We start from the raw sequence: 28,000 nt of genomic DNA, 5'->3' as shown, positions 1-28,000 counted from the left end.
CATTGAATCCCTAGGGGTTCAGTTCTGAACTGCGGCGCAAAATGGAAGGCGTTCTTATCGTAAATCATAATAAGGAGACTTGAAATAATTAAGCGAACTTTATTGCAGTACCTGTGCGAGCTGACGAGAGAGAGAACACGAACCTCCCCCTAAGTGTACAATTGGTTTGACCTAAGATAAGATGGCGGTCCCTAGGTTTCCCGCATTTCATCCAGTTGGCAAGTCCTACAGTCTGCAAGCCGGTCCGCCTCTCGTGAAAAGAAGCATGCGCGACCTGCAGAGCTGGAGAGCGAAGCATTTTGGGAGTTGAAGTCTCGTTCATTGGTCCCTCGTCTAGGGTCGGGGTTCCAGCAGCACATTTTTTTCTGCTCACACTTCGAGTTCCGGAACAAGTAAACGAAAGTTGGGCCCCAGGAGTGGGGTGGCGCAGGAGTCGAGAAGTGACGGTACTAGCCCTTTGGAGACTTAAACCCAGTTCCTGCTCATCAGGAGTCCTAGCCAGAATAAAATACTTTGTCTCTTCGATCTGCCTCTCCACCCCACTTTCCCGGGCAACCGCCCCAAGGCAGGTATAGGGGACTTTCTATTGTGCAAAACTGATTATGACGTCCTCTTGGTTGAGCATCTCCTAAGACTTTCCTTTGTGCACCAAAAAGAGCGCAAGCTCTTCTGTTAACATCGGAGTTTCTGCATAATTTGGACACTGTCGCCATCCTCTCTCACCCCCGCCCCCGCCGTCTCAAGCCGCCTCTTCTGCCGCTCTCATTAAAATTTCCCGAGGCTCCCACTCACTAAAACTGCAGACTGTTCCTGGATCTTTTCTGTGTTGCCTCCCTCCCTTGGCACTGGCAATTACTTCTGTTACTGTCACCTCCTAGACTGGCTAACTTCGGTATGTCCATTGAACCAATCCAGGGATCCTTTTCTCTGGGGTTCTTCCCTGCCTTTGTTGTTGTTGTTCAGTTGCTAAGTTGTGTCCTACTCTGCGACCCTATGGACTGCAGTCTCCCAGGCCTCCCTGTCCTTCACCGTCCCTGGCCGCCTTCTTCCATCAGACTGTGACCTCCCAGTGGACAGGGCTGAGTCTGATGGTCACCCTGTTCCCTGCAGGCCCTGCTGAAGGCTGGTATGTGTGTTACTGAGAGGAATTCAGGTGTTAGCCTCACCTTTGGTGGGGCAGAGGTGTGAGGTCTGGAACAAGGGCGAGAAAGCTGGGTTATTTTGGTACCTGTTTTTATCCCTGAGCTGCCTCAGAATAGCTGCTTGACCCAGGGGATGGGCCTCCCCACCTTCTCCAGCTCTCCTTTCACAGCTCTTCAGCTGACTAGCACCTCTGCTGTCAAAGAGACAATCTCCTCCCCTGAGGGATGGAGTGGTGGCCGCTGCAGACATACAGTGGTGGCCTCAGGGAGGTGGCTGTGACCTTTTCTGGGCCTCTTCTGTCTGTCAGAGAGGTCTGTGGCATTTGACCTCAGTGGACTAAAAGTCCACAGTAATGACTCTCTTGAGTGCCGTCACGCTAGTTCGGTTCAGTTCAGTTGCTCAGTCATGTCCGACTCTGCGACCCCATGGACTGCAGCACACCAGGCTTCCCTGTCTGTCACCAACTCCTGGAGCCCACTCAAACTCATGTCCGTTGTGTCGGTGATGCCATCCAACCATCTCATCCTTTGTCATCCCCGTCTCCCGCCTTCAGTCTTTCCCAGCATCAGGGTCTTTTCCAATGAGTAGGTTCGCATCAGGTGGCCAAAGTATTAGAGTTCACGCTAGTTACTTCTGCTTTATGAGTCTTAGTTTTTCACAGGTTAGACAAGATGATTCTAGGTTTCTGTGAAGCTATCTTCCAGGAAATGAGGCCTTCATTTAGCTTTTCAGCTGTCTTTTCACTCTCTGGTTCCTTTCCCCTATCTTTATTCACATTTATTCAGTTCATAGCTTTTCATCACTCGCCATGAGACGGACAGTGTGCTAGATGCTGAGGATGTGGTATGAGCAAGACAGATACCAGTTCCTTGTAAAACTCACCTTCTAAAGTGATAACAAATAACACACAGGTAAACAAGTGAACAAACGCTATGAAGGAAAAAGATAAGTAGGTGTGAGGGGAGAACTTTAGCTTGAGTGGTTCAGAAGCCCCTCTGAGGGAAAGACAGAACAAAAGTCCTGAGGCAGGAAAAAGCTTGATAAGTTTGAGGAAGGAGGCCAGGGCAGCCAAAGCATTCGGAATGAAGGAAAGAAGAGTAGGAAATAAGGTGGGAAAGGTGGCCAGGGCATTCAGGCCATGGTTAGGCGTCTGGAATTTCATCTGAAAAGAGTAGGGGTAAGTCCCAGGGTGTAACCCTCATGAGACCTTTCCAATGATCTCAGCAGCCCTCACAGCCTCAGTTCTTCATTCTTCTACCCAGTTCCAGCCTCCATGCATGACGTCATTCAGAGGGCTCACCCAGACACACACATACAACCCCTCACACTGTGTAGGTCACAGTTGAGACCCAACCCCTGCTGTCTTCCAGGCCAGCTTGGTATAGGTCTCTGATTCCAAAAAGTTCTCAATCTCCAATGTTCAGTAGTTATGGCGCCTCCAAAAACAGCTTAGTTATCTTTAATACTAATTCCTCTGTCCTTCCATAGCACAGCTCTCAGATTAAACTTTCTTCAAACAATAACAATAGCTACAGTCGTAGTTAAAATGTTCATAGTACTTGTCCTGTGCCACACACTGAATGTTCATCATCTCATTTTATCCTCACATCAGCCTAGTGAGGTAGGAACTAAAAGTATCCCACTATACAGACGTGGAAACTGAGGTTCAGTCAGGTTGCAGGACATGCCCAAGGTCACTTAAGAAATGGAGCTTACATTCCAACCAGAGCCATAGGCACTGCATAAGAACCTCCGCATATCAACTTTCTATTGTTGCTTAACAAATCATCCCAACAGAGTAGTTTAAAATGACAGTAATTTTTTGCTTATGTTTGTGTGAATTGGCAACTTGGACATGTCTCAGCTGGGACAGCTCTTTTCAGCTGTACATGGTTTTGCCTGGGCTTACTGCTGCATTGCAGTCAGTTTGCAAGTCAGCAAACTCATTGGTCATACATATATTGCCTCATTCACGAGTCTGGCAGATGGCTGGGGCTGCTGGCTTGAGGGCCTAGGTTCTTCTCCACGTAGCTTCATCAAGCTAGCTCAGGCTTCCTCATGATGGCCTCTGAAAGGAAAAAACCAAAGCAGCAAGACCTCTTGAGGCCTAGGTTCTGAAGTTCTCTGAAGTGCTATAGCATAATCTTCACTACATTTTATTGATCAATGCCTATCACATGTCCAGATTCAAGGAGACTAGAAATAGTCTCTTGATGGAAAAGAAAACAGAGTCATATTGCAGAGTCAAGTATGTGGGGTGGGGGAATCATTGTCACCATCTTTATGAACAACGCAGCACACTAAGTGACCATGGGTATAGAACAGGTTAAGTGTATTATGGTATAGCTAAACATGGATCTATTAATAGGGAGAGCTAATATGTTTTGAGCTCTTAATATGTCAGACTGTACAAGATGCTTTCTGTGTATTAACTCATTTAATCCTCATAATGGCTCTGTGTGACAGGTTCATGTTTATCCAAAGCTATAAATTAAATACACCCAGTCTTAGGTTAAGCCACATGTGCAAGATCCCGCAGGTAGTAAGTGGCAGAGCCCTTAAAAGTGATTTCTGGACATACAAAACTGATCTTGCCATACTAGTATGTGATAAAAAGCAAGAGACAAAAGTTTGGTGAGAACACATTTAAAAAACTTTTAAAAACAGGTATATATATAAGTATTATGTGGCTTTAGACATAGTTCAGGAAAGATTTACCATAAACTCTTAATGGAACTTATTTCAGGAGAAAGGAAGAGGAGGGAAATTTTACTTTAAACACTTTTGTCTGCACAGTGTGAATTTTTTGTTTGATTTTTTTCTTTGTACAACAAAGATAACTTTATTTCTACATGTAGCAAAGAAAAAAAATTTTTTAAATGTTCTTGACTTGTCTCTTACTTCTTTCTTTCTATTTGGTTTTTACATTTACTGATTTTTTAAAAAATATTTATTTGGCTGCATCAGGTCTTAGTTGTGGCACTCGGACCCTCTGGTTGTGTCATACGGGTTCCAGAGTGCATGGGCTTCAGTAGTTGCGGCTAGCGGGCTTTGTTGCTCCATGGCATGTGGGATCTTAGTTCCCTCCCTGACCAGAGATTGAACCCATGTCCCCTGCATTGCCGTGTGGATTTTCAACCACTGGACCACCAGGGAAGTCCCTGTTTTCCCTTTTTGACACCCCAGCCCAGCCCCTTATCAATTCTGACCTGAAATTTTGTGACTATCATAGGGGGCCCCTTCTCTTTCCCTCTCCCACATGCTCTGCATACTGACTGCTCCTTTCTTGTTCAAGAGTTTTCAGTGGCATTGCATTACCTTCTAAGAAAGCCCAAACATCTTGGTCTCAGATACATGGCATGTGTAACCTTGACTCCAACTTGATTGGATTCCAGCTCTGTCATTTACTAGTAGTAAATCTTGGAGAAGTTATTTGACCTCTCTGAGCCTTAGTTTCCTTATCTGTTAAGAGAGAGAGAGAAGGAAGAAAGAAAGGGGAGAGGGTATAGCATGACATATATCTTTTGTATTTTTTTTCTGTTAGGATAATATACTGATTGCCTTTTATTTTCAGGATTCTTCCTTTTTTTTTTCTACTTTCTTTTTTTAGTGGAAGTATAGTTGATTTACAATATTGTGTTAGTTTCACATGTACAGCAAAGTGATTCAGTTATATATGTGTATATATATATTCTTTTTCAGATTCTTTTCCACTACATGTTATTGTAAGATATTGAATATAGTTCCCTGTGCTACACAATAAATCCTTGTTTATTTTATATATGATAGTGTGCATTTGTTAATCTCAGTTGCTCAGTCATGTCCGACTCTTTGCCACCCCATGGACTGTAGCCTGCCAGGCTTCTCTGAACATGGAATTCTCCAGGCGAGAATACTGGAGTGGGTTGCCGTGCCCTCTTCCAGAGTATCTTCCAAACCCAGGGATATAACCTGGATCTTTTAAGTCTCCTACAGTGGCAGGCGGGTTCTGTACCACTAGTGCCACCTGGGAAGCCCGTTTATCTCTCACTTCTAATTCATTTCTTCCCCCACTCTCCTTTGGTTACTGTAAGTTTGTTTTTTATGTCTGTGGGTCTATTTTGTAAATAAGTTTGTGTTATTTTTCATTTCTACATATAAGTGATATCATATAATATTTATCTTTTTCTAACTTATTTCACTTAGTATATTAGTCTCTATGTCCATTCATGTTGCTGCAAATGGCAATATTCCATTCTTCTATGGTGGACTAATATTCCATTGTGTATATAGGTATATGTATGTACGCCATATCTTTCTTATCTGTCTATTGATACTTAGGTTGCTCCCATTTCTTGGCTAAATAGTACCACTATGAACATTGGGGTGCAGTATGACAAATCTTGCAGCAAATTAGATTACTATGCAATGACTCAGTCTCTCCCCCAGTTAGGACTGATTGATACTCTCTACTTTGTTGATATTAGATGTGGCCAAGCAGTTTGCTTTGGCCAATGGAATGTGAATGAATATGACAATGTGCAAGTTCAGCCTAGGCCTTAAGAGATCTCTCATGTTTTCAGCTGCCTCCTTGGAATTTCCTTCTCTGTCATAAGGATGGGACTGTCATTAGTATATTCCATCTTTTGAAACAGTGTCAGTCAAAGTTGCCGTAGAAAAGTCTGGGATAAGGATAGTTTCATAGTTTAGTGTTTTCTTTGTATTATTATTTTTGGGTGACTGAGCCACATAGCTTGCAGAATCTTAGTTCCCTGATCAGGGATTGAACCTGGGCCCCTGGCAATGACAGCGCCGAGTCCTAACCATTGGATTGCCAGGGAGTTCCTAGTATTAAATTTTAGGTTGTATTTTTGCTTATTTATTTAGCTGTGCCAGGTCTTTATCACCACATGTGGGATCTCCAGTTTTTATTGTGGCATGTGAACTCTTAGTTGCAGCATGTGGGATCTAGTTCCCTGACCATGGATCAAACTTGGGCCCCCTGCATTGGGAGAGAAGAGTCTTCTCCACTGGGAAGCCTCCAGGGAAGTCTTCTCTTTTGCATGTATTATTTTTTTTTTCCCATGAACTCTTTCTCTTTTGCATGTCAGGAAACTAAACAGGTGGGAGGAGAATGCTCTGTGTCAATGTAGAAAAGCAGTAGTTTCTGTCCAAATCCCTAACATCAAATCCAGAAGAATAAGAGACACATGTAGTAGTCAAACCCAGCAGAGCCCAGCTGAGATCAGCCAAACCCCATATGCAGGTGGAAGAGGGAGAAATCAGCATTTGCTGCCGTAAGGCATGGGTATTTGGGATGGTTTGTTATGTAGCATTACTATAATGCTATATCCACTTCTAAGGGCCCTTGTTAGGATTAAATGAGTGATAACAGCACGTCATGCTCAATAACTCAGTTGTGTCTGACTCTGCAACCTCATGAACTGTATGTAGCCCGCCTGCCATTCTCGATCCACGGAATTTTCCAGGCAAGAATACTGGAGTGGGTTGCTATTCCATTTCCAAGGGATCTTCCCTACCCAGGGATCGAAACTTCATCCCCTGCGTTGGCAGGTGGAGTCTACCATTACACCACCTGGGACGCCCCCAAGTGGTACAGTAAAGCCCTTAACAATATGCTGACATGTAACAAGAGTCAAATCAATGTGAGTGATTATTATGGGGGTGCAACTGGGAACAGAGAAGTCCCTGTTCTCCCAGGTCTCACGTTTTGTAGAGAGAGATGTGCTCTGTCTGAAGGTGATGAGCACTATGGAGGAAAACAAGGCAGGGAAGGGAGAAGGGAGTGCTACAGTGTAAATTCAAACAGAGAGTCGATGGAAGCCTTGCTGGGAAGGTGATTCTTAAGGAAACACGTGGAAGAGGTGAGGTGGGGAGTTGCAAGGGTATATGGGAGAAGATTGTTCCAAGCAGAGAATAGGCAAAGACCGTGAAGTGGACTCATGCCTGGTGGGTTTAAGGAAAAGCCAGTAGACAGGATGGCTGAGCTGAATAAGCAAGGGAAAAATGATGTCAGGGAGATTCCCCTGGGACTAGTTCATGCACACCTTTGTGGATCATTGTAAGGACTTTGGCTTCTGCTATGAGTGAGGTGGGCCATATTGGAGAGTTTTGACCAGAGAAAGGACAGGACTGACTTTGCATTTTTACAGGATCTCATCACTGTAACTGATGGGTGTAGAACAAATGGAATGTGAGTGAGCTGAAGCAGAGAGACCAGATAAGAGGCTGCTGCCAGTCCAGACAAAAGATGGTGATGGTTTGAACCAAAGTTAGACTTTGGGATTATTATGAAGGTAATAATTGGGGGTTATTATGAAATTAATCTACATTTTGTAGCAGATTGATGATGGAGTGTTTGAGAAAGAGGACTTGAGGATGACTCCAAGATTTTTGCCCAGAAGAATTGCAAGAAGGAATTTGCCATTAACTGAGATGTGTAAGTCTATAGAAGGAGAACTTTCTTGCAGGGGAAAGGAGAGGAGAATTAGCAGTTCTATTAATATTTGGAACTTGTTATATTTAAGGCACCTATCAGATTTCCAAGTGGAGAGGTCTAGTTAGAAGTTGCATTTGTGAATCTGAGCCCAGGTTGGAGTTATAATTTTGGTAGTTGTTATGGACTGACTTGTGTCTCCCCAGAATTTGTGTCAAAACGCTAACCCCCCATTGTGACTATATTTGGAGATGGGGCCTTTAAAGAAGGTAATTAAGATTAAATGAGGTCATGAGGGTAGGGCCTTAATTCAGTAATCCTTAGAAGAAGACAAAGAGACATCTGAGTGTCTCCTCTGTCTTTCTGTGTGTGTGTGTGTGTGTGTGTGTGTGTATGTGTGTGCAGAAGGCAGGCTGTGTGAAGGCACACAAAGAAGGTTGCAAACCAGGAAGAGAGTTCTTACAGAAACCAGCCCTGCTGGCACCCTTATCTTGGACTTTCAACCTCCAGAACTCTGAGAAATAAAAAAAAATTCTGTTTTTAAGCCATCCAGTCTGGTATCTCGTTATGGCAGCCCGAGTAGATTAACACAGGAGTCATCATTGTGGAAATGATTTTTAAAGCCATGAGGCTGGGTGAAATCTCCAACAGAGTGAGCATAGACAGAGAAGAGGGCAGGGCTAAGGACTCAGACCCCGGGGCCCCCAACATTAAGAGACAAAGAACCAACAATGGAGCCTGAGATAGGGCAGCTAGTGAGGAAAATGGCCCTGGGAACCAAGTGAGGAAAACATTCAAGGCGGGGAGAATTTATGAACTGTGTCAAATGCTGCTGAGAGGTCCAGGAAGATAAAGATCAAGAACTGATTTAGCCAAGTGGAGGGCATTGTTACTTTGACAGGAAAGAGTGTAAATAGAAAAATGGGAGCAAGAGTCTGATTGGAGTAGGATTAAGAGAGTATATATAAGATTAAGGTATAAACACACACATACATACATACATATACACATAAGGGAAAGGAAAGTTCTTAACAGTAAAAGAACAAGTAAATGTAGAAAAAGAGGAATTAGAAATTTACCATTTGGCAACCATTCTAGTCATAATTGTTTCAGGAGAGAATCATTAATGGATATTGCAATAGTGGATTAAAGTTTGACAAGAAACAGGATATTTGCATAGTCCTGGAGTGTCTCCTCACAGGGTACTTATTAATTACAAATGGTAACATTGTAACTTTACAGTGAAGAAACCGATCAAGTGATGATAAAGAACCACCAGTAATGGGGCAGATTGACCTATCCCTCATATGACGCTGAGGGGGATGCAGCATACTTTTCAGTGGTATTTCTGTTAAAGTGCATGGCCGATTCATGAGGAAATGTCCAGTCATTAAGCTGTGTCTGACTCTTTGTGACCACATGGACAGCAGCAGGCCAGATTTCCTTGTCCTTCACTATCTCCTGGAGTTTGCTCAGATTCATGTTCATTGAGTTGATGATGCTGTCTAACCATCTCATCTTCTGTCTCCCTCTTCTGCTCCTGCCCTCAATCTTTCCCAGCATCAGAGTCTTTTCCAATCAGTCATCGGCTCTTCTCAGGTGGCCAGAGTATTGGAGCTTCAGCTTCAGCATCAATCCTTCCAACCTCTTCAGGGTTGATTTCCTTTAGGATTGACTGGTTTAATCTCCTCACTGTCCAAGGTCAAGAGTCTTCTCCAGCAAAATTCAAAAGCATCCATTCTTTGGCACGCAGCCTTCTTTATGGTGCAACTTTCACATCATACATGACTACTGGAAAAACCATAGCTTTGGCTAGACAGACCTTTTTTGGCAAAGTAATGTCTCTGCTTTTTAATATGCTGTCTAGATTTGTCAAAGCTTTTCTTCCAAGGAGCAAGCACCTTTGAAATTCATGGCTGCAGTCACTGCCCTCAGTGATTTTGGAGCCCAAGAAAATAAAGTCTATCACTGTTTCCATTGTTTCCCCATGTATTTGCCATGCAGTGATGGGACCAGATGCCATGATCTTAGTTTTTTGAATGTTGAGTTTTAAGCCAGCTTTTTCACTCTCCTCTTTCACCCTTATCAAGAGTCTCTTCAGTTCTTTGCTTTCTGCCATAAGGGTGGTGTCATCTGCATGTCTGAGGTTATTGACAGTTCTCCTGGCAATCTTGATTCCAACTTGAGCTTTATCCAGCCTGGCATTTTGCATGATGTACTCTGCATATAAGTTAAGTAAGCAGAATGACAATATACAGCCTTGATGTATTCCTTTCCCAATTTTGAACCAGCTCGTTATTCCATGTCCAGTTCTAACTGTTGCTTCTTTACCTACATAAGGTTTCTCAGGAGACAGGTAAGGTGGTCTGGTATTCCCATCTCTTGAAGAATTTTCCACAATTTGTCGTGATCCACACGGTCAAAGCCTTTAGCGTGTAGTCAATGAAGCAGAAGTATATGTTTTTCTGTAATTCCCTTGCTTTTTTTATGATCCAACAGATGTGGGCAATTTGATGCCTGGTTCCTCTGCCTTTTCTAAATCCAGCTTCTATACCTGGAAGTTCTCAGCTCATGCACTGCTGAAACCTAGCTTGAAGGATTTTGAACATTACCTTGCTAGCGTGGAAATGAGTGCAATTGTGTGGTAGTTTGAGCATTCTTTGGCATTGCCTTTCTTTGGGATTGGAATGAAAATGACCTTTTCCAGTCCTGTGGCCCCTGCTGAGTTTTCCAAATTTGCTGGCATGTTGAGTGCAGCCCTTTCACAGCATCATCTTTTAGGATTTGTACTAGCTCAGCTGGAATTCCATCACCTCCACTAGCTTTGTTTGTAGTGATGCTTCCTAAGGCCCACTTGACTTTGCACTCCAGGCAGCCTGACTCTGCAACGAGAGAAGCCACCATGGTGAGAAGCCTGCACACCTCAACTGGGAAGTAGCCCAGCCTCACTCACCACAACTAGGGAAAGCCCGTGTGTTGCAACAAAGACCCAGAACAGCTAATAAAGAATAAAAAACAACACATAAATATTTGGGCACAATATTGTCACGAAGTACAGTCAGTCCTCCATATCCAAAGATTCAACCAACCTTGGACTGAAAATATTTGGGAAAAAAAATTTTTTTTTTTTCCAGAAAGATCTAAAAAGCAAAATGTGCATATACCACACACTGGCAACTATTTACTTGGTTTTGGGGCTTCACTGGAGGTGCAGTGGTCAACTCCTTGCTTCCAATGCAGAGGGCTTGAGTATGATCCCTGGTCAGGGAACTAAGACCCCACATGCTCCAAACTGCAGCCAAAAAAACAACAACCATCACCACCAAAATACATGACATTTACATTGTTCTAGGTATTATAAGTGATCTAGAGATGATTTAAAGTATATGGGAGGATGTATGTAGGGTATATGCAAATGCTATACACCATTTTATATAATTTTATATATCCACACACTTGAGCATCTGTGGATTTTGGTATCTGCAGGAGGCCCTGGAACCAATTCCTCCCTGGATACCAGGGGATGACTTGTAGTTGGGAGGGCACGGCTGTGAGTGGACTCACTGTGAATCTGTGGGCTGAATCAGGAGCTCCGACTACTCAAACACTACAACTGCGTGGCTGTGATGGTCCAAAATGTGAGTGCCAGCTCTAGGTAAAGTTCTGAACCAAGCACAACCTGATCTGTTCCCAACTTATTTGCTTTCTTGGCAGATTCATTATTTGTTAAAACCAAGCAAATACTGTGTTGGAAAAGGCAAAATTATAGACAATAAAAAGATCAGTGGTTGCCAAAGATTTGGGGGAAGAGCAGGAGGGATGAATAGATGATGCATTGGCATTTTTAGGGTAGTGAAGCCCTTCTCTATGATACTTTCATGTGAATACAGGATTACACATTTGTCAAAACCCACAGAACCTTGCAACATAAAAAAGTGAATCTTAATGTAAACTATGGACTTCCCTGAATAATGATGTGTCAGTATTGGTTCATCGGTTGTAACAAATGTATCACACTAATGCGAGATGTTAAAAATAGGAGAAACTGGATGTGTTCCAGGGAGAAGTATAGAGGTACTTGGTGTAATTTCTGCACAAATTTTCTGCAAGCCTAAAACTAAAATAAAGCCTATTAAAATGAATGAAGCAAAACAAGCCTCCCAGAATTCCCTGGCAGTCCAGTGGTTAGGACTGTTCTCTCTGCCAAGGGCCGAGGTTCAATCCCTGGGCTGAGGTTCAATATCTGGTTGGAGAACTAAGATCCCACAAGCCTCCTGGTTCAGCCAAAAAAGCAAAAACAAAGCAACAACAAAAAACAATGACCCCTTCCTCCCCACCCCACCCCGACACACACACACTGTGTTTGTTGTAAAATAGAATTTAGTCCCAGGCTCAGATTGTTAAAAACAAGATTTTCACCTATGCTAATTAATAATGGAATGTTTGAATACCGCATTTGACTTGGGATCCGTTGCAGGATGTCTGCACTCCTGCTTTCCTCCTGCTCTATGCCCAGGCCACACCCCAATCAGTGGGGCTGCCCAACACCCCTGACAATGCTGCCCCACTTGAGATCTTGGCACTAGACCCTTGCCCTCTGTCCCTTGACCTTGAAGAACATCCTTTGAAACTCCTAAGTGCCTCTTGCTGACCTTGGGTGATGGAGTCTTGATGGCCAGATTGAAGAGTCTCCCTAGGGGCTTCCCTGGTGGTCCAATGATTAAGAATCCACCTTCTAATGCAGGGGACACAGGTTCGATCCCTGGTCAGAGAACTAGGATCCCATATGTCATGGGGCAGCTAAGCTCTCTTGCAACTAGAAAAAAGTCCACACGCTATAATGGAGACCTAGAGGAGCCAAAAAAGAAAAAAAGTCTCCCTAGCCTCAGCAACTTCAGGGTTACTGGAGTTCCTCTAGCCTCTATGAACATAGCTCACACATCAGCTTTCAGAACTCCTTCTTTCTGTATGAATCTCAGCCCCTTACTCATTGTATGAGCTTGAGTTAGTCATGTCATGTCACTTTACTAAGCCTCAGTCTCCCCATTGGTCAGAAAGAGGGTGGTAAGACCTGTCTCACAGTGTATTTATTTGTTTGGTAAATATCTGTTGCGCACCAACTGTATGTACTGGAGCTATAATGTGAATGAACATCCCTCCCTTATTGGAACTCATGGTCTCAGAAAGATAGACAAAGATCAAATAAATGTATAAAACAATGTCAGGGAGGAAGAAAAAGAAGACAGGGTCATAGAAATAGGGCTAGGGCTGCTTGGGTATAGTTAAGGCTTCCAGAAGGAGGTGGCATTGGAACAGAGATCTGATTGAAGTGGAATGAGCCACGCAAGTCTGCAAGGAGAACTTTCCAGGCAGAACAGCAAGTACCAAAGCCCTGATATGCTTGCTGTGTTTGAGAATCAAAGAGGAAGCAAGCTGACAGGGAGTGCATGAGTGAGAGGAGAGAGAGGGTGAGGACAGGAAGATAGGGAGAGAGCAGACCAGGCCAGGAATCTGGGCTTTATCCTGACTGTAGCAGGGAAAAAACCTGAAGTTATTCACTGAGGAAGCCCTCCTATGTTGTGTGTCCTTGCATATGAGAAAAGTGGGCAGGTACACTCTAAAGCCACCCTCCTGTCCAGGACCACGGTCTGTGTCCTTTTGGTGGAAAGTGCTCTTCCTCTTCCCAGCCGGCTGGTGATGGAATGTGTATCCAGGCTGTAGTTCCCATAAAATAACACGAGGTGGCGACTCGGGGTCGCGTTTCTAACTTGTGGGTTATTGATTCAGCCCTGAATATTCATTGGAAGGACTGGTACTGAAGCTGAAGCTCCAATACTTTGGCTACATGATGCGAAGAGCCAACTCAATGGAAAAGACCCTAATGCTGGGAAAGATTGAGGGCAAGAGGAGAAGGGGACGACAAAGGATGAGGTGGTTGGATGGCATCACTGACTTCAATGGATATGAGTTTGAGCAAACTCCCAGAGATGGTGAAGGACAGGGAAGCCTGGCGTGCTGCAGTTCATGGGGTCACAAAGAGTCGGACATGACTGAGTGACTGAATGACAAAATTGATTTCCAGCGCAGTGGTTACCAAACTTGTACGTCATCAAAATCACCCGGAGGGCTTGTTAAAACCCAGCTTGCTGGGTCCCACTCTCAGAGTGTTTGATCTGTAAGTTTGGGGTTGGTCCCAAGAATCTGTATTTCTAACAAGTTCCAGGGGATGCTGATGCTGCCAGTTCAGGAACCTCACCATCAGAACCCCTGGTTGGAGCCCTGAAGTAGAAATCAAGACCGCCTCCTTCCTTTCAGAGATGGGGCAACAGAGGTGTCTGACCAAAACACTCCAGTATCTTCCCATCATGTTTAGAATTAAATCTAAGTCTCTGATCAGATTCCCCTCCATCCTTGCCACAAGTCCTGGTTTCTCTCCTCACCTTATCTCCTGCCACTTTCTAAGCAATGGCCACACTGTTTTGCTCCGTCCTTGAAGCTGGTTCCTGCATCATAGCCTTTGCACGTGCTGTGCCTCTCACCTGTGATGCCTTCCCCACAGTCTTTTCCTTGGTTGGCACCCTCTCATTCCTTATGCCCCAACTTGAATGTCACCATTTGAAAAGCTTTTCCTCTGCTGGCCCGGAAGCTGGCAGCCCTGCTCCTCTTCACCCCTGTTCTTTTGCTTTTGAGTGCTTGTGTGTGTGTGTGTTAGTCGTTCAAGTTGTGTCCAACTCTTTGCAACCACATGGACTGTAGCTCCCCTGTCCATGGAATCTTCCAGGCAAAAATACTGGAGTGGGTTGCCATTCCCTTCTTTCTCCAGGGCATCTTCCCGACCCAGGGATCAAGCTCAGATCTCCCACATTGCGGGCGGATTCTTTACTGTCTGAGCTACCAGAGAAACCCAGCTACCTTATCTTGGTTGATTGTTTCCTGTTTAGATTCTAGGCTTTTGAAGTCAGGGACTGCCTTCTGCTTCATCCCAAGTACCCAGGACAGTGCTGGCAGCATGTAGGCCCCCCAGGAAATAGTCATTGAATAAATAGAACTAAACACTTTTCCAGACCCTACCGGACAGCCAATGGGTGAGCAGGGACTCCATGTAAAGGATATGGATTGTGTGATGTTCAGTATCACCTCACCCTAGTCCCAACCCTGACATTCAGAGTGATCTGGAAGGAAATAAAGATAAATAAAGGGACGTACTTGGTGGCCCAGTGGTTAAGAATCTGCCTGCCAATGCAGGGGACATGGATTTGATCCCTGGTTCAGGAAGAGTCCACATACTGAAGGCCAACTAAAGCCTATGTACTACAACTACTGAAGCTCTTGTGCTCCAGAGCCTATGCTATACAACAAGAGAAGCAGTGAGAAGCCTGCACACCACAACTTGAGGGTACCCCCCCCCCACCATTTGCCACAACTAGAGAAAACCTGAGAAGGCCCAGCACAGCCAAAAGCAAATAAATGAATTTTTTTTTAAAGATGAATAAGGTGGTGTTTGTTAAGAGTTTATAGCCTTGCAAGCAATCCTAGCTCACTGTCTACCTCATTTGTTATCTATCATAGGGGCTGCTCGGAGGGACTCCCCCAGAGTTCTGGGTTTGGTGGGCAGAGACACTGCACAAATAATAAATTTGTAAATCCTTTCTACCTCTGTTATTGTATTGCACCCTCAGGTTAAAAAAAACTACCCCACACTCAGCAATAATGCAAAAGGAGAACTGTGTGTTCTTTCAGAAACATGCTGGAGCATCCTTTTAACAGGCCCACTCAAGGGTTATCTAAGTCTCTAGGGGAACAGATCTTTTTCTGACTTGTCATTTACTCATCTGCTAGGGCCCAAACACAGGGAAGTTCTGTGTTCACTTGTAGGTTTATTTATGATTTTTGTCCAGTAGAAAAGGTCATCCTGAAGATTGCAGTTGTTTTGCCCTGTAGGAGTTTAGGCAGTTTCACTCTGCAATCATTTTTCAGCATTTTGTCTTTCATTGGTTATAAACTTTCTTACACTCTTTGAAGCAGCTTAACGGCCCTGCTGATTGGTTAAATGCTAATGAATTACAGATAATTTTGGCATGTGCTTTTTTTTTTTAAGTAAAGTCTTTATTTTCAAGGAAAAAGTACCTTTTCTCATTTTCTGTTCTTGGTATAAATTTTAATTATTTCCAGAAACCAAAACTTCCTGAACCCCCTCAGTGTCATCTAAAACTTGAGCTTTCTCTATTTCTGGGTAAAATGAGCTGTGCAGTTCTACTACCCTTTTTGACTTCAAACTTTTCTTGGCCAAAATAACAGTATAACACCAACATTTCCTCTATGCTCTTCATCTATGACATCAGCTCCTACATCTATGAAGTGTTTTACAGTCAAGCCAGAACATGGAGCTACTCTCCCAAAGCACCCAGAAGGAAGGGCTAGCTGAATTTCAGGCCATGATCAGGGCCATGACGTGCTCTGAGAGCCAAGCAAAGAGGAGCTGCATGCCGCCTCCTCCGCAACCTGGACGGCTTTGCTGGGGGTGATGACTTATGCCTCTTGAGAACAAGACACGGTTGCACGGAATGTGGGCCCAAGAGAGAGCAGGGAGGACAAGCACTTAAAAAGAGAATTATTTATTTGCCCACACAGGGTCTCAGTTGTGTCATTCGGGATCCTCACTGCAGCGCACTGACTCTCTAGCAGTGGTATGCAGGTTCAGTAGTGTGGGGCTCGGGTTTAGACGCCCCCAGCATGTGGGATCTTAATTCCCTGACTAGGGATCAAATCCACAACCCCTGCAATGCAAGACAGATTCTTAAACACTGGACCACCAGGGAACCCCTTGGCACATGCGTACTTTTTATTTGTATGAGAATTATGTCCTTAAGTTTGAAAAAATTGATCTTTGGGGATCATCTTTATGATAGTGGCTGATCATCCCTGTATTCCAGATGAGTCTGTTGAGGCTCAGAGAGATACAACATTTGTCTCCATGAGCAAAAGTGAAGCGGGGTCTTGACCTTAGATTGGCCTGACCTCAGCGCCCCCGGTCCTTCAGCAATACCACACTCATGTGCAAAGTGCTGTTCTGGGCACTTTATAAACTCTTCCACTTAATTCTCACAACTCAACAAATGACATGTTGCTGTCTGCATTTAAGGACTAGAGTTGGGAAAGAGGTCACTCGATGTCACTCAACTCTTTGATGGCTGGCAGCAAGCCTTTTGGAATCCAACAGACCTGAGTTTCAACTCTGGCTCACAGCCTCTTTAGCTAAGTGACCCTAGGCAAGTTGTTCACCTAACTTCTCTGAGTCAAACTGTAATATGGGAATAAGAGCCCCTTCCATGTGGGGGCTGTTGGTAATACTGATAGGCAAATCTAAGCCTGGGGCCTCCAGGCTCACAATGACACCAGCTTCTCTTGTTCTCGAATCTAGGGGGAAAGAGCAGTTGATTTGTTGCTGGCTCTTCCTGGTCTTCCCAGGTGGCACTAGTGATAAAAAAAAAACCCGCCTGCCAATGCAGGAGATGCAAGAGATGCAGGTTCTATCCCGGGGTTGGGAAGATCCCCTGGAGTAGGAAATGACGACCCACTCCAGTTTTCTTGCCTGGGAAATCCACGGACAGAGCAGTCTGGCGGGCCACAGTCCATGGGGTCACAAAGAGTAGGACATGACTAAAGCTTCTTAGCTTGTTCCTGGGCTGACTGGCATAAGGATCCTGGAAGGACAGGCAAGTACCTGGTGAAAATGGGAGGGAGAAGCTGCTGGGCAGGAGTGTTGGGGAGCTCAAAGGAGTCCCCAGGTTGAGTGCAGGTGTGGACTGCTGGGCCGGGACTCCAGTCAGTCAGCTGGGGACAGCAATGGAGCCTGGACTTTGGGGTCAGGGAGCTGGAAGTTCTCTGAGCTCCAGCATCCGGATCTGTAAAATGGAATAATAATGACTCTTCCCTGCTTTGGATTATTGTGAGGCCTCTGCTGACAGTGGGCTTAGTTGGAGGGGTGCTATTCTAGGGTGTTCTCTGGAACCTCAACCCTTGTCTGTGGCCTTTCTAAAGCCTGAGGAGGTTATTGATCATGTACTGATTAGGATAATGATGGTAGAGAACATCTGGGATAGATTAGGGGCCACTAGGCGGTCCTCCTTCAGAGTTTTGGGTTTGTTGGGTCAGAAACATGGCACAAATACACAGCCAAGGGTCATTTAGGGCTTTGCAGTTTTACAAAGACTTCCACGCAGTGGCATCACGCCCTTGTGTTAAGACAAACTCTCTATGTCAAGCATTCTGTTAAAGGCCTGACAGGCTTTATATTTTGATCTTCCAGGTGAAGTAGGTGGGTGTCTTGACCCTCATTTTTCACCTGAGAAGAATGAGGCACAGGAGGGCTAAGTGACTTGCCTCAAACTACACAGGTAACAAGTGGCAGACTGGGGACTGGAGCACAGACAACTGAGTTTCCGAGCTGGCCTTTTGAGTGGAGAGACCACGCAGCAAGTTGGAGGCTCAGAGGCCTTTGGAAGGACCCCAGGGCTCCTCTGGCCACTCCTGTCTAGCCTTGTGCCCCACTGTACCCCCTGGAAGTGGCTGGAGGGGAGAAGAGAGGATGGCTGGGGCGCTGAGCCTGAGGGGGAGGCTTTAGGGCGCAGGCCAGGGAGGCAGGGAAGGAAAGGATGTAGGGAGGGCCTCTGTCCCTCCAGAGCAGCTGAAGGGAAGATAAAGTCCTGAGGAGATGTAGCTAGGGGCCCAGATGAGGAGGAAAGGAAGAGGCTGGGAGGCGGAAGATACAGCTGCAAGAGAGGAAGCAGAGTCTGGAGTCTCAGGGGAGAGGGGAAGGGGTGGGCTGGGGACAGGCCAGGCCCTTGGCCCAGGGTTCTGGACCCCTGCCACTCCAGACTCCACAGATGGGACCCTGTGGAGGGACCCTCAACAGATGCCACCTTCACTCCTGTGCTGCACAATGCTGGTGCCACCAAGGTGAGCCCAGAGTCCCCGGCCTCAGTGGCTCACACACTCTGAGCGCAACTGAGTGACCAGATGGGCACTGTCCAGGCCATTCATTCATTCATTCATTCATTCAACAAACACCTATGAAGTGCTCACCGTGTGCCAGGCTGCTCCTGGGCTCCTCCTAGCAGGAAACTAAGTCCTTCTGAGGAGACACCAAGTTCCAATTCAAGGAGCCCCCAGTCTCACGAGGAGACAGACAAGACACAGGAAACAAATCAGTGTACAATAATATCAGGTCAGGCTGTAAAGCCCAAGAGGTGAGCAGAGCTGTTTCATGAGGGTAGTCAGGGAGGGCCTCTCTGAAGTGACATTTGAACAAAGACCTGAAATCTTGGGGCAAAGGAACCTCACTCATGCCAGCGTTGATTACTCTCATAGTAAAATTCTGCCATCTTCTCTCCTCTGTGGACTCACTCCCAGGTAATGTCACCCAGCCCCGCGACTTTAGCCTACCCATGCCCTGATGACTCTTAAATGTAGATCTAGCAGGTAGGCAATTCCCTGGTGGTCCTGTGGTTAGGACTCTGTGCTTTCACTGCCAGGGGCATAGGCTAAATCCCTGCTCAGGGAACTAAGATCCCACAAACTGTGGGAAACAACCAAAAAAAAAAAAAAATCTGACATGTGAATCCAGGCTCTCTCCTGAGCTCTAGATGCTGGTATCTGCGTGCCCATCAGCATGCCCACTACTGTTGCTTCTGCAATTCTCTCTGTCAGTAAAGGGCCACCCTTCATGCCGCTGCTCAGGCCCAACACCAAGGAGGGACCGCCTTGACTCCTCCCACCTCACCCCTCCGTCTTGTCCTGCTGGTCTCATCTCTAACATGCATCTGGAACTCCATCCCGTCTCCCCTGTCCCATCATCACTTTCATCTGGCAGCTGGACTGTGATGGCTCTTAGACCACATCAATTCCAGATTGAGAGCTGACGGCCGGGGGCAGGTGTGGGCTTGTGAGGACACAGCCTGGGATCCCAGGTCCAGACTGAGTCCTGCCTAGGCTACTATCTGTCGTGTGATCTTCAGCAAGCTGCCTCCCCTCCTAGTCTGTTTTCTCCTCCCTGAGGTGGGGATGAATGTGTCTGCCTCACTGGACAGTGGAGAAGGTCCAGTGAGATAACTCTGGCCTTGGTGAGGGGCAAGGAGGCCCCCGGCAGGAGGCAAGGATTTTATTCAACAGGTGTTTATTGCACCCCAGCTATGTGCCCGGCACCGTACTTGGTTCTGGAGGTGTGATGGTGGCAGATAAGAATGTCACTGTCTTTGCTCTCAGAGCTTTAATGGTGGCAGGAGAATGGGGAGACCGGGAGGGCACCCCTGTCAGGGGCATGGCATAAGCCAGGGTGTGGAGGTGGGATGGATGGCAGTGCAGGGGCAGGGAACCAGAGGCACAGTCTCTTGCCCCGGGCCATGGGAGGACCTGTGAGAACCTCAGATGTCAAATTCGGTTCAGGGACCTTGCCCAGCAGCACTGGAGCCCCCTGTGTCAAGGAAGGAGCCCTTGCTGCCAGGCTGGAGGGAGCCACCTTCCTGCTCCTGTCACACGGCTCCCCCTTGACTGGGAGCTCCAGCCTAGGACCCTCCCCAGCAGGGACACCCCTCCCCGAGAAGCCACAGCCTGGCAGAGGGTCTGGGGTGCTCAAGATGGCATTTCTCACCTGGACCCCAGATCAGCTCCTGGTTGGGGAGGATCAGCTCCTTTGTGAGAATCACCTCATTGAGTCCCCAGGGCCCCAGTTCTCTGCCTCTGAGGCTGGAAGTGAGACTGTAGGAGTTAGGAAAAGACCTGTGTGTGTATATGTGTGTGTGCGCACGTGTGCGCATGTGTATGGGTGAGTACACGTGAGAGAAAGAAACACAGAATGAGCCTGAGTGTGAGAGGCAGATTGAGGTGTGTGTGAGAGAGAGAATGAATGTGTGTGTGTGTGTGTGTGTAAAGCATGAGAGATCATCTCTGCCCAGGCCAGGCAGCTGGACTAACGGTCCATTTCCCCCCTGGTCCAGAGGCCTCCTCCAGTCCCCCAGCTGCCCTGATGGGCCAGGTCAGCCCCCCCACGGGAGCCCCCAGCCGCTCCCCACTCGGCTTTCCTTGTATTGTGCACAGCCTGGTTCCTCGAGGAAATGGGGCGGCTGCTGGGTGCGGGGGCGGCCGCCAGCAGCCCCACCCCCTTCCCCCCATTGTCACTCCTGGCTTTGGCCCCTGGCCCCTGCTGCTGACGCTAAAAATAGTCTTGTTCACAGGGAGACAGCCGCACCCCTGAGCGGGCTTCCAGACTGGGCTTGGGGCCAGAGTTGCCAGGACAGATTCGTTGTCCCCGGGGAGGGGAGTGAGGTGCACCCATCGAGTAACCAGGGTCAAAGCACAATAGGGCTGTGTGACCTCAGGTCACCTTCTTCCCCTCTCTGGGCCTCAGTTTTCTCATCTGTCAAATGGGGATGAGGACACCTACCTCCTGGAGTTGCTCTTGAGAGTGGACAGAAGTGCGGCTGGGTCCCTAGGGCTCTGTCGGTGCCACCTGAGTATCTGGGAAGCCTAAGGCGAGAGGGCACAGGCCTTCATCCTCATCCCTGTGAGAGACAGTCCAGTGGCTACCAAGGGCCTCCGATTTCCCTCTGCACAGAGGAGCTGAGGTGCAGGAGAGCCCACCTGGAGTCTAGAAGCGTCTAAAGATGTGCGTGTGAGACCTGGGAGATACGGGCTCTCTGTACCTCCAGGGTCTGTGTGAGGGCATGCTGTGAATTACGTGGCCAAGCTGGGACTCGAACCCACGTCTCCAGCTTCTGAGGTCTGTGTTTTTTCCGCTCTGAGGGGCTGCTTCCATGCTAATGACTCTGCAGACTTCCTGGCTAGATCACCTTGTCTTCAGTCCACAAACACATGATTCATCGCGAAGGAAGACGCTGGGCGGTGGGTGTTGAGGCTCGGGCTGGGGGGCTGGGTAGTTTCCCTGGAGCAGGCATGGGTGGACAGCTGCCCGCTCTGTCTCCTGGCCGCTGAGCTGGGTCTGCAAAGAGGGGATTATCTGTGTGTCTGTCTACCGGGCTCTTTCTTTCTTTCTTTCTTTCTTCTTTTTTGCTTTGTCCTTTTTTCTCAACCATGATTTGTTCGACATGGGTTCTGTTGTATACTTTCAGGATCTGGAACTCTTAGAATCACTCTGGCCACAGTTACAATTTTATATGTCTTTCTGTGATTAACTGTGTCTCCCACTAATCCTGGGCCCTTGGGCAGTGACTGAGGCTTTATTATTAAAAGTCATGTATCCCTGGAGACAAATACAGTGTGAGTGTTCTCCCATGAAGACCCTGATCCTGTGCAGGTTGATCTCCATCCACTTGTATTTGGGGATTTGTAGGGACGGCTCATCACCTGGTTTGGATGTAAATCTGGGCGGTGGGGTTTTGGTTTGCTAACTACTTGCTTCACCTATTTTGATGTGGGGATTTGGAAAGATTCAAAAACTGTGTTTCCACCACAGTCACAGTCATCTTCCCAGAAGCCTGACTCTTTCTGAATTTTTATGCACAGGGGGAAAAATCAGTACTCGAGGTGTTGAGCGATGGATCTCCTTGGGACCCTGGAGATGACCACTGTTTCCGGTTTGGGCCTCCTTGCACATCAAGCAAATGTAGGTACCCAGATTGTTTTTACACGGACACTGATGCATCCTGCTTTTTGTATTGCACTTAGCACAGTGTTTTGACACTGTTCCAAGTCAATATACAGAGTACCTCCCCACTTACAACCAAAAATGGCTGCATGTAAAGCAGGGATTTTTAGCTTTTTGTCCTATGGACCCCTTTTGGCATCTGGTGGTAGGATGGACCCCTTATCACAATCATGGTTTTTAACCACATAAAATAAAGCGCATAGAGGTACAAAGGAAGTCAATCATACTGAGATGCCATGACCGCAACAGCAGCAAGAATTCGCGATGTAGTAACAGAAGAGCCTCCTTATAACGACATTAAGTTAAAGGTGCACAGGCAGGTTTGGGGTCTCAATGAGCTTAAACAATATGTGTGTGGGGGGGTGTCTACACGCACTGTGATGATGTCAGACAAGTGTCTCCAACTTCTGCTGTGGCAAGGTCACTGCTGACCCTCCCGGGGCTCGTGGTCCCCATTCATACTTGAAGGGAATGCTGAATTTCAGTTAGAGGTTGGTGACTGTACAGTTTTTATTTCATTCCTATCCAAGCTCTCAGAGTCCCTGAGTCCTGGAGCCCAGGTCCAGAACCTCTGTCACAGAGTGTGGCTGCCCTCACTTTATTCATCCCCATCTCTGATTGTAAAGTCACCCTGTCTCAGCGTTTCTCCAAATCCCATCATTGCACAGAGGGGGAAACTGAGGCCCCCCGGCTGGCGAGTGGGCTAGGGTGACAGAGCCCCAGGTCCTGACTCCTGGCCCAGATGCTTGCCCGGCTCCTCCCCCACCAGGCTGGTGGCAGGGAGTCCAGCAGGAGCAGGTTGGCAGCTGGTGTCCTGCCCGGAGAGTGACCCGGCCCCGCCTGCGCCCTGCACCCCGCCCTGGCCAGCACAGCTGTGGATGTGACAGGAGGCTTGGCTCCAATTCACCCAGGCACATTCCTGGCCCAGCCACTAATTTTTTTTTTTTTTTTTTTGGTGACTCTTTCTCCCACACCCCCAACCCTCACCCCCCTTTTCCTCAAAAATGCTCTGTCTCTCCCCAGAGGGTCCCTTTGGGCGGCGGCTCCTGGAGGGAAATGCGGCCTGGATTTCCTGGAACACTCGGAGCTGGAGTCCCAGCGCTGGGAGGAGGGAAGCTGCTGGCAGCAGAACACCACCCCGCCCCCCAGACATAACTGGTTTCTCTGGAAAAAGGGGGTGAGCTGGAGCCTCAGGATTCCCGTTACATTGGACGCTCCTAGAAGAGGTGCCTACTCCTGTGATGGGCCGCCACGAGACACCCCTTCAGACAACTGTGACTCTGTGACCTTTGGGGCCCTGTGACCTTGGACAAGCCACAGGTTCCTGCTGGGATCTGGTCTCCTCACGCCTTAGCCTGGGGCCTGTGACCAGGACCTGCCAAGGCCTGTGGATGGTCCAGTGAGGGGATAAAGCTCAGCACGAGCAAGTGAGGTGTTGGGGGGTGTTGGGGAGGCAGGTTTGGGGGATACACTGGGGCAAGGGTGGGATGAAGATCCTCCATCCTCCTTCATTCGTTCATGAGACAAATAACTTGTTGAGCACTTACCATTGTGCCAAGCACTGGCGCACAGCAGTGAGCACAAGAGACCAAGGCTCAATCCACAGACAAAAGTCCCCGCAAAGTCAGGAGGAGATGGGGAACAGTGAAGCAGGGTGTGAGGGCTGGCGGAGAGCCTCTGCTAGGGGACCGGAGAGCTGAGGCATGAATGAAGCGGGCTAGGCTGCAGAGGGGGCGGTGGGCTCCTAAGGCTCAGAGGTGGGTGCAGGTGAGGGAAAGAGGGGGAAGCCCATGCTGAGAGAGAGGTGGGGGCTTGTAGCCCAGGAAGGGCCTTGGCTTCATTCATGGGAAACCACCAAGAGCCCTGACATGTGCAGTGACATGTCTGCAAAATAACCCACAGGGGTTGGGGGTGGCGTAGGCGATGCTGCAGGAGACGCGCCCTCAGAGCATGGGCTTTGAGACCAGGCGAGGCTGCTTCCCAGCTCTGAGTGTGGGCAGGGAACTCCCCCTCTCAAGCCTCAGTTTCCTCCTTGGTAAAAGGGGGGCTCATAGCACTCAGATGACCAAGAAGAAGGACCATGAAGGGTGTAGCGACAGCTTCCCAGGGTGGGAGTTGCTCTTTCTGTGAGTCTGAAGCCACTTGCTTGGGCAGAGCTCAAGGCTGGCTTTGAATGTGAGCATGGGTGTGGCTTTGAATGAGGCTGCTCAACTCCCAGGGATGTGTGGGGTCATGACCTTGGATGGGGATACCCCTGAGTTGTCTGCAGCTGCTTTCCCTTTCTGAGGCCAGAGCTGGATTTAGGAGAGCCACTAGGGTGAGGGAAGAGGGGCAAAGAGCCACCCTGAGATGCAGAGGAGTCTGGGGGTCCTCCTCTACAGTCTCAGGTTGCCCTTCTGACTCATCCTTCGCCCCCAGAGGGGGCTGGACCCACTGGTATGCTCAGTCAGTCTCCCTCTCCCCTGATCCTCAGCTGCCATGAGGGAACACAGCAAAACCCAGCCCTGGCGCAATGCCGGGAAGGGTAGGAAAGTAGTGGTTTGTTGTGCCTGACGTGTCTGGACAGGGCCGCCTGTCGAGGAGAAGGGACCCCACCTGCCCGGGTACTGTGCTAAGTGCTGTCCTGCATCAGTTGAAAGCCAGTGGAATGATTTCCTTCCACTCCAACTTTCAGTGGCCTCCTGTTGCCCTCCAGATGAAGAACAGACTCCTGTCATGGGTGCACAGGCCTCCTGGTTCTTCCTCATTGATGCCAACTTTGTTCCAGTATCCAAGCCTTGCATTGATCCCTACACCAATCCCCCTTGGCCAGGTAAACTTCTGTGCCCTGTTCAGCTCAGTTTTAACTGCCACTTCCTAGAGGAAGCCCATCTTGACCTGCAAACTAGATTGAGTTTCATGTTGTTTGGTCCTAAGGTTGCCACCTCCTCTTCTGGCAACACCTATCACTGTCGTAATTTCATGGTGTGATTACTCGGTTATTGACTATCTCCATGTTAAGACTGTAGTTAATGAGGTCAGGGACGCTGTCTTGTTCACAGTGGTAGCCCCAGCGTCCGACACAGTGTCTGCACATAGCAGATGCTCAATACAAGCCTATGGGATGATGGAGGAATTCTCTTGACAACCAGGGGAAGGAGGTGGTATTATTCTCTTTTTTACAGATAAGGAACCAACAGCACAGAGAGGTTAAGTAACACGCCCCAAGGTCACACCGCCAGTGCACAGCCAGACTCAGATGGTGTCTGTCTGGGGATGACTCCCTGCCAGCAGGGCTCAGAAGGTGGGCAGTTGGGGTTATGCAGAGAGGAACTAGGACCATCTGGACAGGGAAGGGGTGTGGGGGCGTGCCCCACCCATCCGTGTTTTCTCCTCGCTCTGGTGGTTCGTGGCTGTTTTCCTCAAGGGCGACTCAGGTGACCTTCAGGTTGGTCCCAGGGGCCGGCTGGGTGGAGGGCCTGGTCTGGCCCCGGCTGCTTTCCTCGCCCCTTTGCCCGCCCGCTGGCTTCACGCACAGATTACAACTTCCCCTCCACGGCAGTCTTACGCAGGCCACCTCCGGCTCGCCATTGTCTCATTGTTTGCCGAGGGAAGCTCCAGGAGGAAATTAACCTGCTGCTCACCCCAAGCAGGGAGTTTCACCCCCAGTCCCCACTGGGAATGACTGGGGCCTGGGCAGGAGGGGGTGGGGGCAGGTAGTAGACAATACAACAGGCAGCCTTGAGAGGAGTGAGCTCCCAGGCAGGGAAAAATGCAAGCAGAAGCGCCATTCCCTGGCAGATTTACTGGGCCGTATTATGGGCCAGGCTGTGCATAAGGGAACTGGAGACACAGATGTGAGACAAAGGTCTTCTTGAGGGCCCTGCAGCTGATGGGAGCTGCTGTGTGGGGGCCTCAGGGCCAGATGGCTCTGCAAGCTGGACAGGTAACCAAGTCTGAGAGCGTGTGGGCAATGGGGAGTGGTGGGGCATAGAGCAAAATGAAGACTGAGGGCATCTCCTAAAGGCCTTTAGATCCTGATTTCATTTTAACAAGGTGCTGATGAAAAAATGCTCAAAATCCTTCAAGTTGGACTTCAGCAATATGTGAACCGAGAACTTCCAAATGTACAAGTTGGGTTTAGAAAAGGCAGAGGAACCAGAGATCAAATCGCCAACATCTGTGGGATCATAGAGAAGGCAAGGGAATCCAGAAAACATCTACTTCTGCTTCATTTACCATGCTAAAGCCTTTGATTGTGTAGATCACAACAAACTATGGAAAATGCTTCAAGAGATGGGAAGACCAGACCACCTTACCTGGCTCCTGAGAAACCTGTATGCAGGTCAAGAAGCAACAGTTAGAACTGGACATGGAACAACAGACTGGTTCAAAATTGGGAAAGGATTACATCAAGGCTGTATATTTGTCACCCTGCTTATTTAACTTCTATGCAGAGTACATCATGGGAAATGCTGGACTGGATAAATCACAAGCTGGAATCAAGATTGCTGGGGGAAATATCAACAACTTCAGATATGCAGATGATATCACCCTAATGGCAGAAAGTGAAGAGGAACTAAAGATCCTTTTGATGAGGATCCTTTGATAAGGGTGATATAGGAGAGTGAAAAAGCTGGCTTAAAACTCAACATTCAAAAAACTAAGATCCTGTCATCCAGCCCCATCACTTCATGGCAAATAGAAGGTGAAAAGTGACAGATTTTATTTTCTTGGGCTCCAAAATCACTGTGGACAGTGACTGCAGCCATGAAATTAAAAGATGCTTGCTCCTTGGAAGGAAAGCTATGACAAACCTAGACAGTGTATTTATTAAAAAGCAGAGACATCACTTGCCAGCAAAGGTCCATATAGTTAAAGCTATGGTTTTCCCAGTAGTCATGTATGGATGTGAGAGTTGGACCATCAAGAAAGCTGAGCACCAAAGAATTGATGCTTTTGAATGGTGGTGCTGGAGAAGACTCTTGAGAGTCCCTCAGACAGCAAGGAGATTAAACCAGTCAATCCTAAAAGAAATCAACCCTGAATATTCATCAGAAGGACTGATGCTGAAGCTGAAGCTCCAATATTTTGGCCAGCTGATGCGAAGAGCCTACTGACTCATGGGAAAACACCCTGACACTGGGAAAGATTGAGGGCAGGAGGAGAAAAGGATGACAGAGGATAAGATGGTTGGATAGCATCACCAAATGAATGGACATGAGTTTGAGCAAACTCTGGGAGATAGAGAAGGACAGGGAAGCATGGCGTGGTGCAGTCCATGGGGTCACAAAGAGTCAGACACGACTTAGCGACCAAACAATAAAATGAAACAAAATGCATCCCCTAGACTGGTGTAGTGTGCAGACTCTCAGTCTAGACTTTAGAAGGGAATTCTTGTTCTGGGGTAAAACTGGATCCCTGATTATTATTGGCATCCCACACTGCTGACTTTGGCTGGAGCTGTGGTGGTAACTTCCCAGCAAAGTGATGGTATCCCACCTCAAGTACCTGTCAGTCATTTGGCTTCTCTGAAGCCTTGGGAACTCCCAGCCAGGACTTGGGATCAACTGACCCTTTCCAGAGGCAGCCCTCTATCATGCGGGTGGGGGGTTGAAGTGAGTAGATTATTGTCTCAGCCTCTTATTCACTGAGTTGACTTTCCTTGGCTGCTGAGAAGGTCAAACATGAGATAGGGCACCTTTACCCATGTTGGAAACTGGCTCAGTCACTTTTTTTAAATTGCTTTTCCTCCCTTCTTTGTTTCAGTCTCCCAAATT

The 28,000-nt window shown here is 47.7% G+C and overlaps 1 long non-coding RNA gene across 1 annotated transcript; it reads left to right on the top strand.

Moving 5' to 3' along the window:
* The first annotated feature begins 2 nt into the window (after window positions 1-2).
* Window positions 3-26,539, top strand: LOC122447943. The gene is made up of 3 exons (XR_006271461.1): window positions 3-392; window positions 22,100-22,199; window positions 23,265-26,539. It is a non-coding gene; the product is annotated as an uncharacterized LOC122447943 (long non-coding RNA).
* The last annotated feature ends 1,461 nt before the right edge of the window (window positions 26,540-28,000 follow it).

This window comes from Cervus canadensis, chromosome 10 (assembly GCF_019320065.1).
Source record: "Cervus canadensis isolate Bull #8, Minnesota chromosome 10, ASM1932006v1, whole genome shotgun sequence".
In the NCBI taxonomy this organism is placed as follows: Eukaryota; Metazoa; Chordata; class Mammalia; order Artiodactyla; family Cervidae; genus Cervus; species Cervus canadensis.
Note: the sequence above shows the minus strand (reverse complement) of the source record. Positions and strands in the feature narration are given on the sequence as shown.